The following is a 15,475-nucleotide window of genomic DNA, read 5'->3' as shown; positions in this document are numbered from 1 at the left end:
CACCAGTGATTATCTGGAAATTGCCTTGACATTCAGCTATAATTTTCTTTGTAATGACTGGAAATAGCTGGGGATGAATCCTCCCAGATTGCTATGTTATCAAAAATTGTCTGTGAAAAACAACGTTTTCACATTTGCAAACAGCGCAGGCCCTATCTCTTCATCAAACCGTCCTCCACTTCCATCCCTAGTACTCCTGAAGCCTCCATGTTTTTTTGTTTTTTTTTTCCTTCAGAAAGACCCAATCCATCAGTGTTTACTGCTACAATGTTTAATGTTTGTTTATCTGCTTACCCATAATCCCTCTGCACACACCCTGTCTCCTCCTTGGCCTCTCTATTAGCGCTGTGTCGTCATCGGCGGATTAATGCTTCGGAACTTCTGAAGGATGATACAGAGCTCCGTTTGCCAGTCATTGCCACCACAATGTTCCTTTTACGACAACAGAGAATGAGATGCATTGTGCAACGTTCTACCAACTCATGTTTTTGGAATGATATATGTATAAATGAGATCCAAGATGTCCACTTATATCTAGGCTGAACATGGTGTGAAAGTTTAGTCAGCAGAAGTTTAGTCTTCTGCTCATCTAATTCCTCGTTCAAACGGCAAGAGTTTGAAATTCTCTACTTATTTTCATAACTGTCGGTCGTGACGCATGATGATGAAAATCAGAGATGTGACAGGTTCGGTTCTTCAGGATGTGATGTCGAGCCATGCAGCAAATACAACACATACAAATAGATATCGCTCAAGAACAGTCAGACGTCAGTCAGGAAATCTCGCAAAATCTCTTGAGATCAAACGTGAGTTCAGAGTAAACAAACATGGCCGACGAGGAATCATCAACGGCGACAGTTTGGGGAATGTTTTAAACAGAGAAAAACAAAGCAAGACAAAATGACGTTCTGTATTTAGGATTCCTCACCGTGTTATTCCTTATCTTGCTTAATTTGCAGCATTTTTGTACAATCTGCTCTGTCTCCTTCTGGTCCGACCAGATGCAACCAGAAGACTGGGACATAAAGGGAAGGAGTTAAAAAGCGTTTACAATTATTGTAAAAGTTAATAAAATAGGACATTTCTGGTGAGAAAAAATGTCACTCCATGTTAAAATAGCTAAAATGAGCTTTTTAATAGATATTCCATTAAACCTGATTTTGGTTTTGAGGTTCAAATACATCATTTTATTTTCCAGTACTTAAATAAATTGGACAATATATTGATATGAACATCCCTAACTGAATATTTAAAGGGGTGGCCTGTGTCTGTTTCGAAATACATTAACTAGAAAGCTTTACAATAAACACAGACTCTTTAAAATACATGTTAATATTAATAAGACACTTATTGTATTAACTCATATAAGGGGGGGGAGGGGCATTTTCAAAAAACACTTTGATATTAGGACCATGTTAAATTTAAAAAGAATCCCATTATTAACATTAATAAACTGATTTATCCTACAGTAATTACAGATTCTTTAACACAGTTTGTAACTCATGAAACTCCAATCTTTTACTTACAAAAATCTCGTTAGCTGGTTGTATTATGACACCCCTAGTCACAATAGATAACAGTAAGAACCAATAGGAATGGCTGTTGTAGCACAGTCACGCCGCTTTGAAGTTAACGTTTTCATCTGCTGGAGTTAACGACCCAAACCGTTTCACTTAGCAGTACTAAAGCTGAAGTTTCTCCTACTACTTATTCTCTTCCAGCAAAAATAAGAGCATAAAATAAATTTTAGGTGGTTGTTCACTTAAAACCTATGCATTCCACCTAATTATAATGAAAGCCCTGTTCCTCCTGCTTTAGTCCATGTCTGATAGGTTGTCATGTGGGTTTCTGCTGCCTCTTGAAAGTGTCCCTTTATCAGTGAATCCATGCAGATAGCGCTCAGAGCCTCTCGGCAGCTTATCTCGGTTAGACTGTTAATTAGCACGAAGCCCGGCAATTACACTCAAATATCGAGAGCAACAAAGACACAAAAGATGGCCCCCATGCCTACCCCCCTTCCGCACCCCGCTGCACTCCGGCCGTAAAGCAAGACCGGCTCCCACAAATGACAGGAAAGCAGAGAGGAGTGGGGAGAAGGAAGAGAGGACTTTTAAGCAACGCGAAGGCGAAACTTGGATAAGACTCTGCCGTCATTTTTAATTGGTTTGTCTCTCCTGAGAGGAGCTCCAAATCTGTGAGGTTTTAAAGATGTTCAAACTTCTGCTGTACATGCGTCTTCATTTGCAATGTTTATATATATATAGGAAGAGTCAGAATGTGTGCAGATAAATGGCCGTAATTGTTCACATGCAACTATGGAGCACTGTTTGTAAAGTCAGACAGTCAGAAAATCAGCAGTAATAACGGATCACTTAGCCTGTGATGGAGAATAAAATGGGGGGATCATTTTTCTAAGTCTTAGTTTCAACATCTTATTCATTCGTTTATAAATGTTACAGTTGATTAGTAAGCTAAAAATTTTGTTTACCAACTAAATATTTATCTCCAAACCAAGTAAAACTGAGCTAGATATTTAATTTGAAGCTAAATATAACTAAATATGTAATTCTGAGCTAGCTAAGTAGCTCAGCTTTTTAGCTAGCTAAATACTTAGCTAAATTTATCTAGATATTAGCTAAATATTTAGAGCTAATTATGTAAGTGTTTAGCTAAATTTTAGCTTTCAAATAAGAAATAAATAGCATTGAATTATATATTAGGGTTACTAATGAAATATTTAGATTGAACCTAAGTATTTAGCTTGCTACAGAGTGCCTCCATGTGTGCAAATATTTAGCTTCTTAGCTAAATATTTAACTTGAAATTGTGCCTTTTATAAATGAATGAATAATATGGTGAACATTTGACCAGCTGACAAATGGACCCCCATGTGTTTCTTGTACAACAGGCTAAACAACCCAAATTATTGCTGATATATTTTGACTGTGCAGCTTTACAAACAGCTAGCATAGATCGACCTCTAAAACCGAAGATCTGGATCTTTCCATTGATCATATTTTTTTTTTTTTGTGAAAGGTTATACTCATTTAAAAACGTCAAGAGTGCACACTGCTTTATCCCAGCTGCAAACAAATATCCTTCAACACGTTGACAATCTGGTCATGTTACTCTAAACCCGTACTGATTGCTTTTCAAGCTTTTTTTCTGAGAGCAAAGTTGTGAAGGTCACTGGTAGGATGTTAAAAAACAACATTCAGATCTAAATCTCTGACAGCCATCGATCTTAGCGACACACTGGAAAAAAAAAAGTCTGTTTCATTTGAGGACTCTTCAGCATGACGGATAAAAAGAAAAAAAAAACATCAGTCAGAGGTAGTTCACACAAAATGTTACATCACATTTAAATCAATGACATTTTATTGTACTTTAAAGACAACCTCCATTTCTCTAATTAGGTCTGTTGGTTGTAAATACGGTTGACTTGATTATGCTTTGACAAAAACATAAATAATCTACAGCGTGTGTTTCAAAAGAAGCCAGACGATAAAAATCAAAGTTCCATAGCAGCTGAACTGAGCCGTATTTGTCTGTTTTATCAAATAGATATCTTGAGAACTTTTTTAAAAAAATGTAAATGCGAATGTGGCTTTAAGGCTTATACAAACACCAAAGCATCTGCTGGAATCCAGAGTAAAGATGTGTGGAAAGTCTCCAGCATGTAGTGGAAAATGTAGTGAAAGCCAGCCTTTTATTTGAAGATATTCAAACAGTGGATCAAAATTCTCTTGTTAATTAATAATTGCTCTCATGAATTATCGCCAAATATCACAGGTGGCACCCCTGCTGCGTAGTGAACCCTTTTGCCAAAAACACAGCGCTTCGTGTTCTACTGTAGCATTTCACAAATCCAAACCTCAGAGATCTGTTAGAGAACAGGAGTGATATGTGTTGCCTTTCAAAAGGCCTCGGGTGTTTGCTTGTTCTCTCTGAATGCACCACGGACCGCTCGGTGAACAGCCGAGCGGACTACAACCAGCAACCATCTGGTGGCACCGGGGATCCACACAGTCCCCTATAGCGCTCATTATTATTAGCATAGCTCTGAGGGAAAGTGGAAGAATGAATTAGAGTGTAGCACATAATTATATAGTGTTCTGGACCGAACACGATCGCTTTAAAAGAACTCGTCATCCACATTCAAAAGCATATGGAAGTGCAAGTCGTGAAATGTGTTTCACATCAGATTGCAGTATGGAAGGCTGCCATGGATATGGCATCATTTTATTGGACTAACTAACATCCAAGTGAAATGTCAACACGTCTTTATTGAATATGATTGAATGTATAGTACCAGGTTATCCAGTGGCTAGATTATTTTTCTACAGACCAAATAAATGCGAGTTAGTTTAGCTGGTAATTCTTCACTGCCTGTATACGTGAGACAAGGCATTTATATTTACACATTCTAAAAGAAAGTATTTCAAAGAATTGCTATGCAGGTAATTAAAATACCAAGAAAATTTCTGTACATGTTTGATTTTCAGGGAGTTTTCAAAGTTCAAAGACAAGATTCATGACAACTCAGCCACCAGTTTAAATAAATCTGAGGCGGTGGTGGTAACGGTGACAGGAGGTCATCCGGTAATCTGTGGGTTGCTGGTTTGAACCTGTTGAGAATAAATAATTCTGTGTTTTCCTTTTGTCTCTTTTAGCTAGTTGCTAAGCTAAAGCTTAGCTAAAGAAAAAAACATGTTAGGAAATGGAAATGAGAGCTGGAATAAGGGAGGACACTAGGTAACGCCTCTGTGGAGCAATGCTCAGAGAGACAAAGGGAATGGGAAACCTGTGGGATACCATTTTGACTGTTAGCTCTTAAAGGTAGCATGTCAGAATGGACCAGCTGTATTTTGGTATTAATAAATGGAATTCATGAATTCAACTCACTGACTCTTCTTCAACCTCATACATCACAAACTTAGCATTGAGAAGGGATGATTCTCCACAAACCCCACTCCGTACTTGATAGAACGCCATTAAAGTGGCCCGAGAACAAAGCCCTGAGGAACCCCACATGTGATCTCTGACATTAATATTTAGAATTAGAGCTCCCCTAAAAAAACGCTTATACAGTAACTGCCAATTTTAATAATGCAAACACGAAATATACCTTCAACTTTCATCCTGAAACACTTTAATTCCGTTTTAGGAAAAACGTACAACATTACTCTTAAAAATATATAGCATATGGCAACTTGTGAACACTCCTGCAACTATTACTGTTACCAAGGCGAAAACTAAAGGAGATATCCCAATATTAACCATAAAATATATGCAAAATAATTCAGTAAGATTCAGTGAGACACTTGAACTGCAGAGGTCTATGAGGTGAACCAACAGAGATTTTGCAGCTCATTTCCATGAGACAGAGTCTCAGGGGGTTGAGTGGGCGGAGATTGTTCAACCTGTTAGCGCTCCTGGATTGGCTGCTGTGCAAACGTCAGCCAATAGCGAGTCAGAAAGCATCTTGCCTCGGTATTTCCAAACTCCCTGGAGTTTTTTTTGGTCAGAATTAAATATGTTGAATGAAAAATCAGCAGCTTCAAAATGAACTTACTGTAGTTTTTCCTGCCTCATCAGATTCATGACCAAACCTGCCTTCAACATTGGGTTGGACGTTAACACAGATCGCATACTTAGGACTTTAGGCCTTCATAAACAGTGAAAATATGTTTTGGTATAGAATGTGGAAGAAAACTGGAACCAAACAGTGCTTTTAACATATATTGTAATACAAGGTATGGAAAGGTAACAAGAGTCAAAATGTACACCCGTGCCTTGTACAATGTTATACTTTTGAATAATATTCAGTAAAGAATTTATTTGTCTTTTAGCACATAAACATCATCTGGATGCATATTATTTACACTTTATTTCAATATGTTGACTTTCCTCTTCTTCCTTTTGAAATTTAATTTTAACATGAAATTTTGAGTAACATAACTACGACGGTGTGCCATAGACAGAAGGGCCACTATAGATAGAAAAAGAAAGGAGCAGTAAATTCCCGCAAAAAAAACAACTCAGAAATGTTTAGATTAATCTAGGAACTTTTCTAGAACAAGGACATTTTAGAACTTCAAACGTCAAAAATTAGCAAAAACAAAAATAATATTTCTGCAAGAAAATTTAAATGTCTGAGTTTGAAGTTGGGACTTAACAAGAAAAAGAAAAAAATGTTACTTCCAGCTAATTGTCAACTTTTCAAGCTCAGAAACGTCCTTTTTTTGTCTAGTTAATTTTTGACATTTAATTTGACATCAACTTTTTTGGCAGAGATTTACTCCTTCTTTTGCCTACTGTGACTCTAACACGCTGTTGTACGTAACAGAATGCCACAGAACGTGTTCTGTAATCCTGAATTTGGTGTTAATAAAAAAAACAAAAAAACTTTTCTTTCTGTCTGTTGCCACCATGTGGTCAAAGTGGGAACATCTGTGTGATTAGAATGGATCACTAACTCCGTCCAAACATCGTGGTGCTGTCCACGCCGGTGTGTAAATAGTGCAGACCCGCTGCCACTTCTCTTCCATGCTCGTTTGTTCTTGTGAGCTTGATTGCAGGAGTGGAGACAGGTGTGCTGGAACTGGGCCTCACCAGCTGCACCTCGTTACAATCAGGAAGCCGGCTCTAAATACTCACTCACTCGGCTTCCAGTCGCCAGAATGTCACTAACAACTCACCGTCTCCCTTCTAGTTCTGTCCGTTTGAATCAGTCAGTGCCGGTTCACTTCATTGGTTCGTCTATCATGCGTCACCCGTTCTCCTACCTTTCTCAGTGCTTTTTTTTTTTTTTCCCCTCCACCCTATTTCATTCAGCCCGGCTGTCAGTCAAGTTTCAGCTTGAGGTTTCCTGCTGAATCCTAAATCTCTAGTCAGGCTGTTTGGAAACTTTATTTCAAGCGAAAACAATTTTGAACCCAAGTGGAGTTGGGTTTCCATCATCGTCTAATTTTTAATAATCATCGCAGTCGTGACCAAACTTGAGTACGTTTAGTTTCATAACCAAGCTGAGAAGCTGGTAGCTTACTCTTTTCTTTTCATCTGAAACTTGAACAAGCTGTGTTTCTACAGGAATGCACAAAGACACGATGGGTTTTGCATAATTAGTAGCAGGTGCAAAACATGGCTAAATATGATTATGACCATGGGAATGTATGAATTAATAAGAAAGTGAACAGATTTCAAAGACTGTCTGCAGATTTTTATTAGTTAGTGTACAGTTGTATTTTGTAAATCAACAACCTTTCAGTCTGATTCTCTGCAAGGTAACATTTCATTTTGTTATTAAACATTTCCGAGTACAAACATAGAGGTTTTTCAATATATTGCACATTTTTGCAAAAGATTATACGTGTTCACCCAGGTTTATACAAATGTTTGGTTTTTGTTTTACATTTCTCTTCCTTGTAATTTAGTTCAAACCGTCTCATAAGCGATATATGAAAAATTATTTAAACAAAATAGTAAGAAAGCAGAGAAAAAAATAAATGAATAAATTTCACAACATTTTCCACTGCAATGAAATAAATCTGTGTTGTGATGTGTCTAGACCAGGGGTGCCCAAAGTCGGTCCTTGAGGGCCGCCATCCTGCACGTTTTATAGTGATGGGTAGATGAGGCGTCAAGAAGCGTTTCAACCTATAGCAAAACTGTACTGATACTGTGACAACTGGAAGAGGTTAGGATAAATTGTCTTTTGGTCCTAACATCTGGTAATATTGCCCTGTGCAAGGTATCTCTGCACCTCCTGGATGGCATCAGCTGTGGCACTTTTGGTCTGCCTGCCTACTTCAGTGTCAAGATGGTGCCAAAGGTTATCTAAAAACCACAAATTGCCATTTTAGTACATCATGTCCAAACAAACAACAAATAATGCTGAATAACATGCCTGAGTTGGGTGCAGGCAGCTGTTGTGAAGACGGTCCCGGCTGGGGCTCATTTGTGCGTCCGATCATAGACGCACATTCTGACCGCAGTCTACTGACGGCATCATTGCCTTTGGAGGAACTGCGGAACCCAAGTGATTTAAATCTGGGGTCTAGGAGTGTTGCTAGGGTCAACACACTTTTTGACTCCAGATTGGAAGCAGTGTCTGTGACTCAACACTTCAGGTGTCCATGTAGGTGTATGGCTGCCTGTGTGTGTAAGGTTGATGCATTACGCTCTAGTATAAGATAGAACATTTTCATCATTGGGATGACCTTGGACCCTGACACTTGCCTCTCTTCAGACAACTCCACTATAACTTGATGGGAAGGAGCAAGCACAAGAAGTGTTTCTCCTATGATGGTATGCTCATCAGCTGTAAGTGGAGTCCAATCTGTTTTTAGAGAGGCCAGAGGTACCCACACTGGTTCCCTCTCATCATGTAGCCTTGACAGCCTTTCATATGTGCTGTTCCAGCGTGTTGGAACCTCATTGATAAGTTTCAGGATTGGTCATCCCATCTGTTGCTGCACTTGAGCAAGCTTCTCCTTGGCTGTAGTGCTTGATCTGAAGTATGAGACAATGTGCCTAGATTTCTGTCTGATGGCTGTAAGTGTGGGGATCTGATCACATGATAAATTGAGAGTATGAGCAATGCAAATGGAGTGCCAAATTAGGAGCTGTCTAGTGGATGCGATCATGTTTGGTGCTGCATCAGTCACAAGACACTTTACTTTATTGGTTATGGCCCAGTCCTCCGTTATGTCTCTCTTGACTTTCGGCCAAATTGTCAGCAGTGTGACTTTGTGGAAAGTATTGTACTCCCAACACAGATGTACACAACTGCAAATGTTCAATAATGTAGTGACAGGTAAGAGCCAAATAAGCCTCCATGGTCACAGATGTCCACATGTCAGCCGTTATACTCACTGCCACAGCTTGCTGTACTTCCATTTTCACGAGTTCCCGATCCTCCTCATACGTTTTGGCCACCATTTGTTTGGTGGTCTGAAAATTATACCAGTCAAACCAAAACCAAATCAATATATTTAAATTAAAGATTAAATCAATTGTATATATAAACTACTACTTTAGATCATTTCCACACAAACCTTTCTGGTTGGCAAAACATATGAAGGTTCAAGGACTTGAACCAGTTCCTTAAACCCTTCAGTCTCCATAAAGCTGAGAGGCTGGCAATCCTTCACAATGAAATTCAGTAGAGCCTCATCCAGCATCTGCTTCTTAGAAGCTTGATGGTTAAAAATGAAGTAATACATTTATATGAAATAATTTATTTTAAAAAACAACTGAGTAATTTGTAGAATGGCTGTATAGCTGAGCTTATCCCAGGTGTATCTGGGACTTCATTCTCATGCTTGGCCCTATAATGCCTCAGCATTAAGGAGATTGATTTATTTAAATAAGACAGTTCTGTCAAACATGTGCAACACTTAACCCGCAGAACATAATATGAAAGTAAACTAAGAGTCAATTTCAGCTGAAATTGGATTCAGATAGATCAAGTAGAAACTGAAAAGAACCAAATGAAACAATGAAATGAAAACAAATACCTTATTTTCTGATGTAAGATCAAAATGGTCCCACACTGCAGAAAACTTTCGTTTGCCTTGAGGCTCCATAGTTGACGCCGTACAATAAAAGATCAAGAATTCTTTTGGCAAATGCATCCCGTTGACAGATTCGCTTCCTTATAAACATAGTTTGGAGCGTCAGCGTCATTTCAAAACAGTTCTTGTATCGGTCACGGGACTTGCTGAAAGCAATACATGCACCAACATGAGTTTTGGTGTATGGGCTTGACGCATGCGCCGACGCATCGGTGTTGCCGGACCCATCACTAACATTTTAGTTCTCTCCCTGGTGGTAGTAACAACCTTTTCAACACGTCAGTGTTCTTCTTAGGCCTTCTAACGAGCCGTCATTTGATCCAGGTGCGTTAAACCAGGGTGAGACTAAAACATGCAGGATGCCGGGCCTCCAGGACCGACTTTGGGTACCTCTGGTCTAGACTGTACCCTGCACATGCTGACCTGTAGAGACAAGAGGGTAAAAACCAAATGTGACTTACATCCGAATGAACATTTATGTACACAAGCTGACCAGTAGGTGGCAACAGCAGTCTGCAGCACTGTTTACAGCTCACACATATTGTGCCACTCTGTAACCAATGTCCACAGTGGAGCGTTTATCGTGTCAAATTCTTTTCATTTCCCACAATCCAAATAGGTGCTTGCAAGTTTGGTGAGCTGGGCAGTCGCTCAGCAACATTCTGCACCGCAAACCCATTATTGCGGAACGGAGAGCGGCAGTCAAACTGCGTATCCTTATGACTGGTTGCACCAACTTTCAATGTAAACAGTTGTCGCATGCAAAACACTTAGATGCGATACCTTTCTCTGAGATTATCGTGTGACAGTTGAGTACGTGGGCGTAGAAATTGACCTACAAGTTTCTTAGTGAACTGAATCGGCTGGTGCAAGGAGTAGGCTGTGATTTAGGAGGTTCTGACCAAAAGTCTTTTCCTGGACACAGGGTTTATATTTGTGGTCAAACTAGGATAGGGCAAGTTGACATCAGTGTTGTTGAAATGTATTGCCACAATGAGCAAGGCTAGGGGTTGGGTTTAGGTAATTTACTTGTTCTACCAAATTTTAAACATACTGATGGGCCATGCTTGTTTGAAAAGATTAGCGTTCTCACTTTAGCTTGCTGCTACACCTTTGAGCACATCGACCAAACCATCATCAGAACCTTGACGGGTTCATCAAAAACTAATTTGGAAAAGATTTTTGTGAAGTTCTACAACTATCAGAAAGCTCTAGTTTGGTAGTCTGACACTAGTCTAGATCAAGAACAGTGGAAAGTTATTTCAACTGCCTCCGGCTGTTGACTGATTTACTGTGACAGCTAATACACAGTTTGAAGTAGAAAATTAGAAAAAAAATAATAAAAAATGCTCAGGCTGGCAATCACATTTACTTTGGAGCGTCTGTGACAGCGGTCAGGCTCCGCGGTTTAATGCTCACCACTTAATCCGACGCTTCATTGCTCTGATGACAAGAGGTTATGTTTTACTGCTTCAGGTTTCAAAGTCAGAACAACCCCATTAAATATTCAAAAGTACTGTTCATGTAATAATGCTTATCTCTGGAAAGGAAAGCTGGTTAACTACAGGTAAACAGCAACAATTAACCTTGTTATGGTGAGCAAACAAAAGATATCTTCTAACCCTCTGCTAGCCTGAAGGTCTGCTTCACTCCTCACGTTCAGCTGTGAGATGTTGAGTTTCTTGCATGTTCATCGCCTGCTTTCATGTGCAGAGCTTTCTGCAAAAAACAGTGCAGATTCCAACTTGGAAAAAAAAAAGCACGGGCCGAGGTATTTTACAAACAACTCCCTCCACAAAACAAACAACACAATCTGGACTAAAAAAATAACGTCTGTCCCATTTCTTTTCCCTCTCCTTTTTGGAACCACATTTTGCATCAGAAAGCCAGTGATTTAATTCATTTCCTTTGACTGCTGTGTCTCCCTAATGACTGCAATCATGACCTTTAGGTGAATCCTACAGCTCTACATCTTCCCACACAGGGCTCTCTATCCTCTTGTCTACACATTAATTTGTTCTTATGAGAATCAAACCTTATTATAGCTGAAGGTCACACAATTACCCCCCTCCTCCCTGCGCTGAGAGTTCACCTACAGCTCCGACATCTGCACCTTATGATTGCAGGAGAAGCAGAGATGCCACATTAGCTACATTTCCATCACAAATGTGAGCAAAGCATCGTTGAAATTCAGCTAATGTTGAAAAAGCACATTCCACAATTGCGATATTTCCATTAAATACAGTAAGAAACGCAATAAAATCACACGTGAATAAGCTTCCATCTACTTCTTGTCATCGTCTTCATCTTATATAGATATAATATACATATAACAATTTTTGGGTTTTTCATTATATTTCATTGTGACTTTTTGTCTAATTCAGTTATTTTAAATTGGTTTGTTCAGTGAGTTTGCTATTTTCTTTAGCTATTATTAGTTAAATATTGTTAGTTTTGATTTGGCTTTTATCAGTTATGGTAATAGTTTCAGGGTTTTTTTTCATACTTTGGTTCATTTTTAGCATAAGCGCCAACAGGAGGAGTATAGAGTACCAGAGTAAATGGCCGACTTCAGTTAGAAAGGCTAACAAATAGAATCGCAAACACAAAAACAATGGATATTATATCTATAATTTCAGTACATCTTAGTTTTTATTAACAATTTAGTTGAATGATATAATTCCACGTAGTTCTAGTTTTTCCCCATTAGTTACCGTTCTTGAGATCACGTGACTCGTGATACAAAAAAAGTTTTTTCCGTTGCAGTTTTGCCAAGAAATCACCTCATCCCAGCACAAAAACCTTTATTTGAAAAACGTGATTTAAAAAAAAAAAATTGGCATGTTTCCATTAGGCAAATTTATCTTTGCAATTCCAATTTGCGCAAATTACATAATCAACGGAAACCCATCTTGTGTCACCAGCAAAACTGATAGAGCCGAAATGGATTCCAGAGCTGAAATCTTGCGTGCCTTAAACAGTGGAGGTTAAAGACTGGAAATAGTTTGCCATGTCAATGGCTGTGCGAGGTACGCGCTGTATTTCTGGGAATGTTTCAGCTGGAGGAGGCACGGCAGCTAAGAGAGAGGGGCTGCGAGAAAAGGAACAAGAGTGTCATATCCATTTGTAACTCCCGCTGTGATGTCGGGATGCCGGCGGGGGCTCGCCAACTGTGCACAGTGACATTGACGGATGCAGGTGAGCGTGCAGGCTTTCTCACACAACGCTCGTCTGTGATGATCCGTCTGTTTGTTGCTCCTTTAGAAAGCCGTGGCTGAGGGTGATGAAGATGAGAAAGAGAAGGGTGAGAGCAAAGTGGGAGAATAAAAGTTTCTCAGAGAAGTGATGAGAAGGAAGGAGAAAGGAGAGACGGTGTGACAAGTCCACGGAGAGTCAGACAGATGAAGAGAGTACTAGAGAAGTTTGTGTTTTCCTTCTGCCTGGACTCAAACTTTTTCCTTCGATTCTGTTTAAATATTTAAGGCTTTTAATTAAAAGGTGCCGGAATGAGACGCCACAGGGGGCTCTGGCGGTATTGACCCTAGGAGTGACAAAGCATCGGGTGCTGTAGGAATTACAACGTCTGCCACACAAGATGCTGGAGGAGGAGGAGAAAGAGGGTTGTATTCTGAAATCTTGAAGAAAATGCGTCTGGATGTCAAGATGTTTTCATCTGTTTACGTCCCAGCAAGAGCCCCCGCCAGCCTCCAGGGGAGCGGTGACAAATCTGCGCAAGAACTCACAAAGAAAGCTCGGTGTTTCTGAGCGTTTATGGATTGCTTAATTTGTTTCCCTGCTCCACATGGGACTGAGCCCTTACTGAGGCGATGACTGGCAGGCAAGACGAGGAGACGGAAGCGGCCCTGTTCGGAATCGTGTGCCTTTATCAAAGTCCCCCTGCTACCGAAGCCACGCTTGAGTTTTGAGTATATCCAAGGAAAGGATTTTTGACCCTCTTCATATTTAATTGCTTGATATTTTCCTTGCTAAATGTACAGGAAAGGGCTTCGAGGGGGTTTCCGTTGACTTACCCTGTTTCCCGAAATGTGTTCGGATCAAACGCAGGTACCGCAGTTTCAAGTGTTCCTTGTAAGACGAGACATTTCTGTCTCCCAGCCATCTGTGAGCAGTGAAACAGGCCGAGATATTGTATTGAATCCTCACCTTCATTAATCATACATGCCTTTGAGTAAATTCACAGCTCAACAGATTTAATAAGAGATGTGGTGATAGGCCCAATCAGTCTATGTGGCTCGTATATACCCTGTAAGAGAGGTCATTATGGAAATTCTCAGAGGAAGGTGAACTTTAATAACTGTTCAAAATAAATCAAGGGGCGATATTAAAATTGACAGGCGTTTCACCCCCTCCAGACTTCAGGTAGAGTGTGCGATTGAAACAACACCGGGCGTCAGAAACTCTCAAGCAATATTGCTTCTTGAGAGAGAGATTCTGATTATGCGGGTTAGAATATTATGTGCCACGGCTTTGGGTAATCGTGTAGTTGCTGCAGCTGCGCTACTACTGCAATAAATCACAGTTTATGATAATGACTCCGAAGGAAATCATTGACACCTAGGCATCTGGAACACACTTTGCAATGTTCATGCATATTCAGCTCCAACATCTCGCTCCCCTTCGCTTCAGACTGAATTCCGCCTCTGCGTACATGATAATGCGAGAAGATGTAAATCGGAGGCAGACGGCTAAACGCAGTTGACCTTTCCAAACAAATCACAGATGACCTTAGTGCGTTTATGCAAATACAAGGGATGACTGGGCAGGTCGAGCTACATTTGGAAACTATCATAGTCTGCAGAATTTCACTTATACACAAACATCAAGGTAATAATATTTGGTTCGGAGTTTAGGAGGTTTTCTTTTTTTCTTTTTTGTTTGAATATCTTCTGATCTGATGCCAACCAAACTAGTCTGTGTCATAATGGATTTTTCTTTTCTCTGTGTTGATTTGAGTTCTTCTGTGTATTTATTTTGAGTTTCTGTCTCTGAGTCTCCCTATTGTCCTGTCTTACCCGTTGATTGCTCCCTGGTGTGTCTCGTTTCCTTGATTACTCCCTGTGTATTTAACCCCACCTGTGTTCCTTGTTCCTCATCGGGTCCTTGTCGTATGCGTGCTTTAGTCCTTCGTCTACGTTCCAGTTGCTACCTGTGTTGAGCCCTGGCTTCCACTCAGCAGTGCTGCCTGGCGTTTTGGACTGTTTTCATCATTAAACCTTCATTCCTGGTTCCATTGCGTCTGCCTCACCACCTCCCACACCGCAATTCATGACAGTTTGAGCAAATTGTCCAAAGCTGTGGTACAAAAACAAACATTTTGAAATGCACTGAAACAAACCTAGTATGAACCGATACTGGGTGGCTGGAATTGAATTGGTCCCATGACCATCCAGTTGTTTCAGTTTCAGCTTACTTATACATAATGTACTTTAACCACTACTGTGCAGAGACCATCGACTGTCTGCTAAATTATTCTGAGAACCCAAGACTCAGAAGTTGTCCAAAGGTAGTATTAGAATTGCTTCCTCTGATATGTTCAGGGTTGGACTTTTCCACCTGGCACAGGTGGAAAAGTCAAAAAGGTAGTGAAGAAAATAGACATGAAATATAGTTACACAAAGGTGAAGAAAATACTGAAATTTTCAGACGAGGACTGACTCGGTTTTTTATATTGTACACCACTGTGCCTCTTGGTCGGGTCTCCCTGCAAAAACATTTCAAATAAAATGTTTTATTTTAAGGGACTTCCTGTTAAAACGGTTAAATAAAAAATAAAATAAAAGCCATGCTTTAAGCTTCTCCATAACATTATATCTAAGCTGTCTGCTGTGTTGATAATTCAATTTGTTCATTGATGTTTTCTGACAAACCTCGGAGGC

This window comes from Xiphophorus couchianus, chromosome 14 (genome assembly GCF_001444195.1).
Source record: "Xiphophorus couchianus chromosome 14, X_couchianus-1.0, whole genome shotgun sequence".
NCBI lineage: Eukaryota > Metazoa > Chordata > Actinopteri > Cyprinodontiformes > Poeciliidae > Xiphophorus > Xiphophorus couchianus.
Note: the sequence above shows the minus strand (reverse complement) of the source record.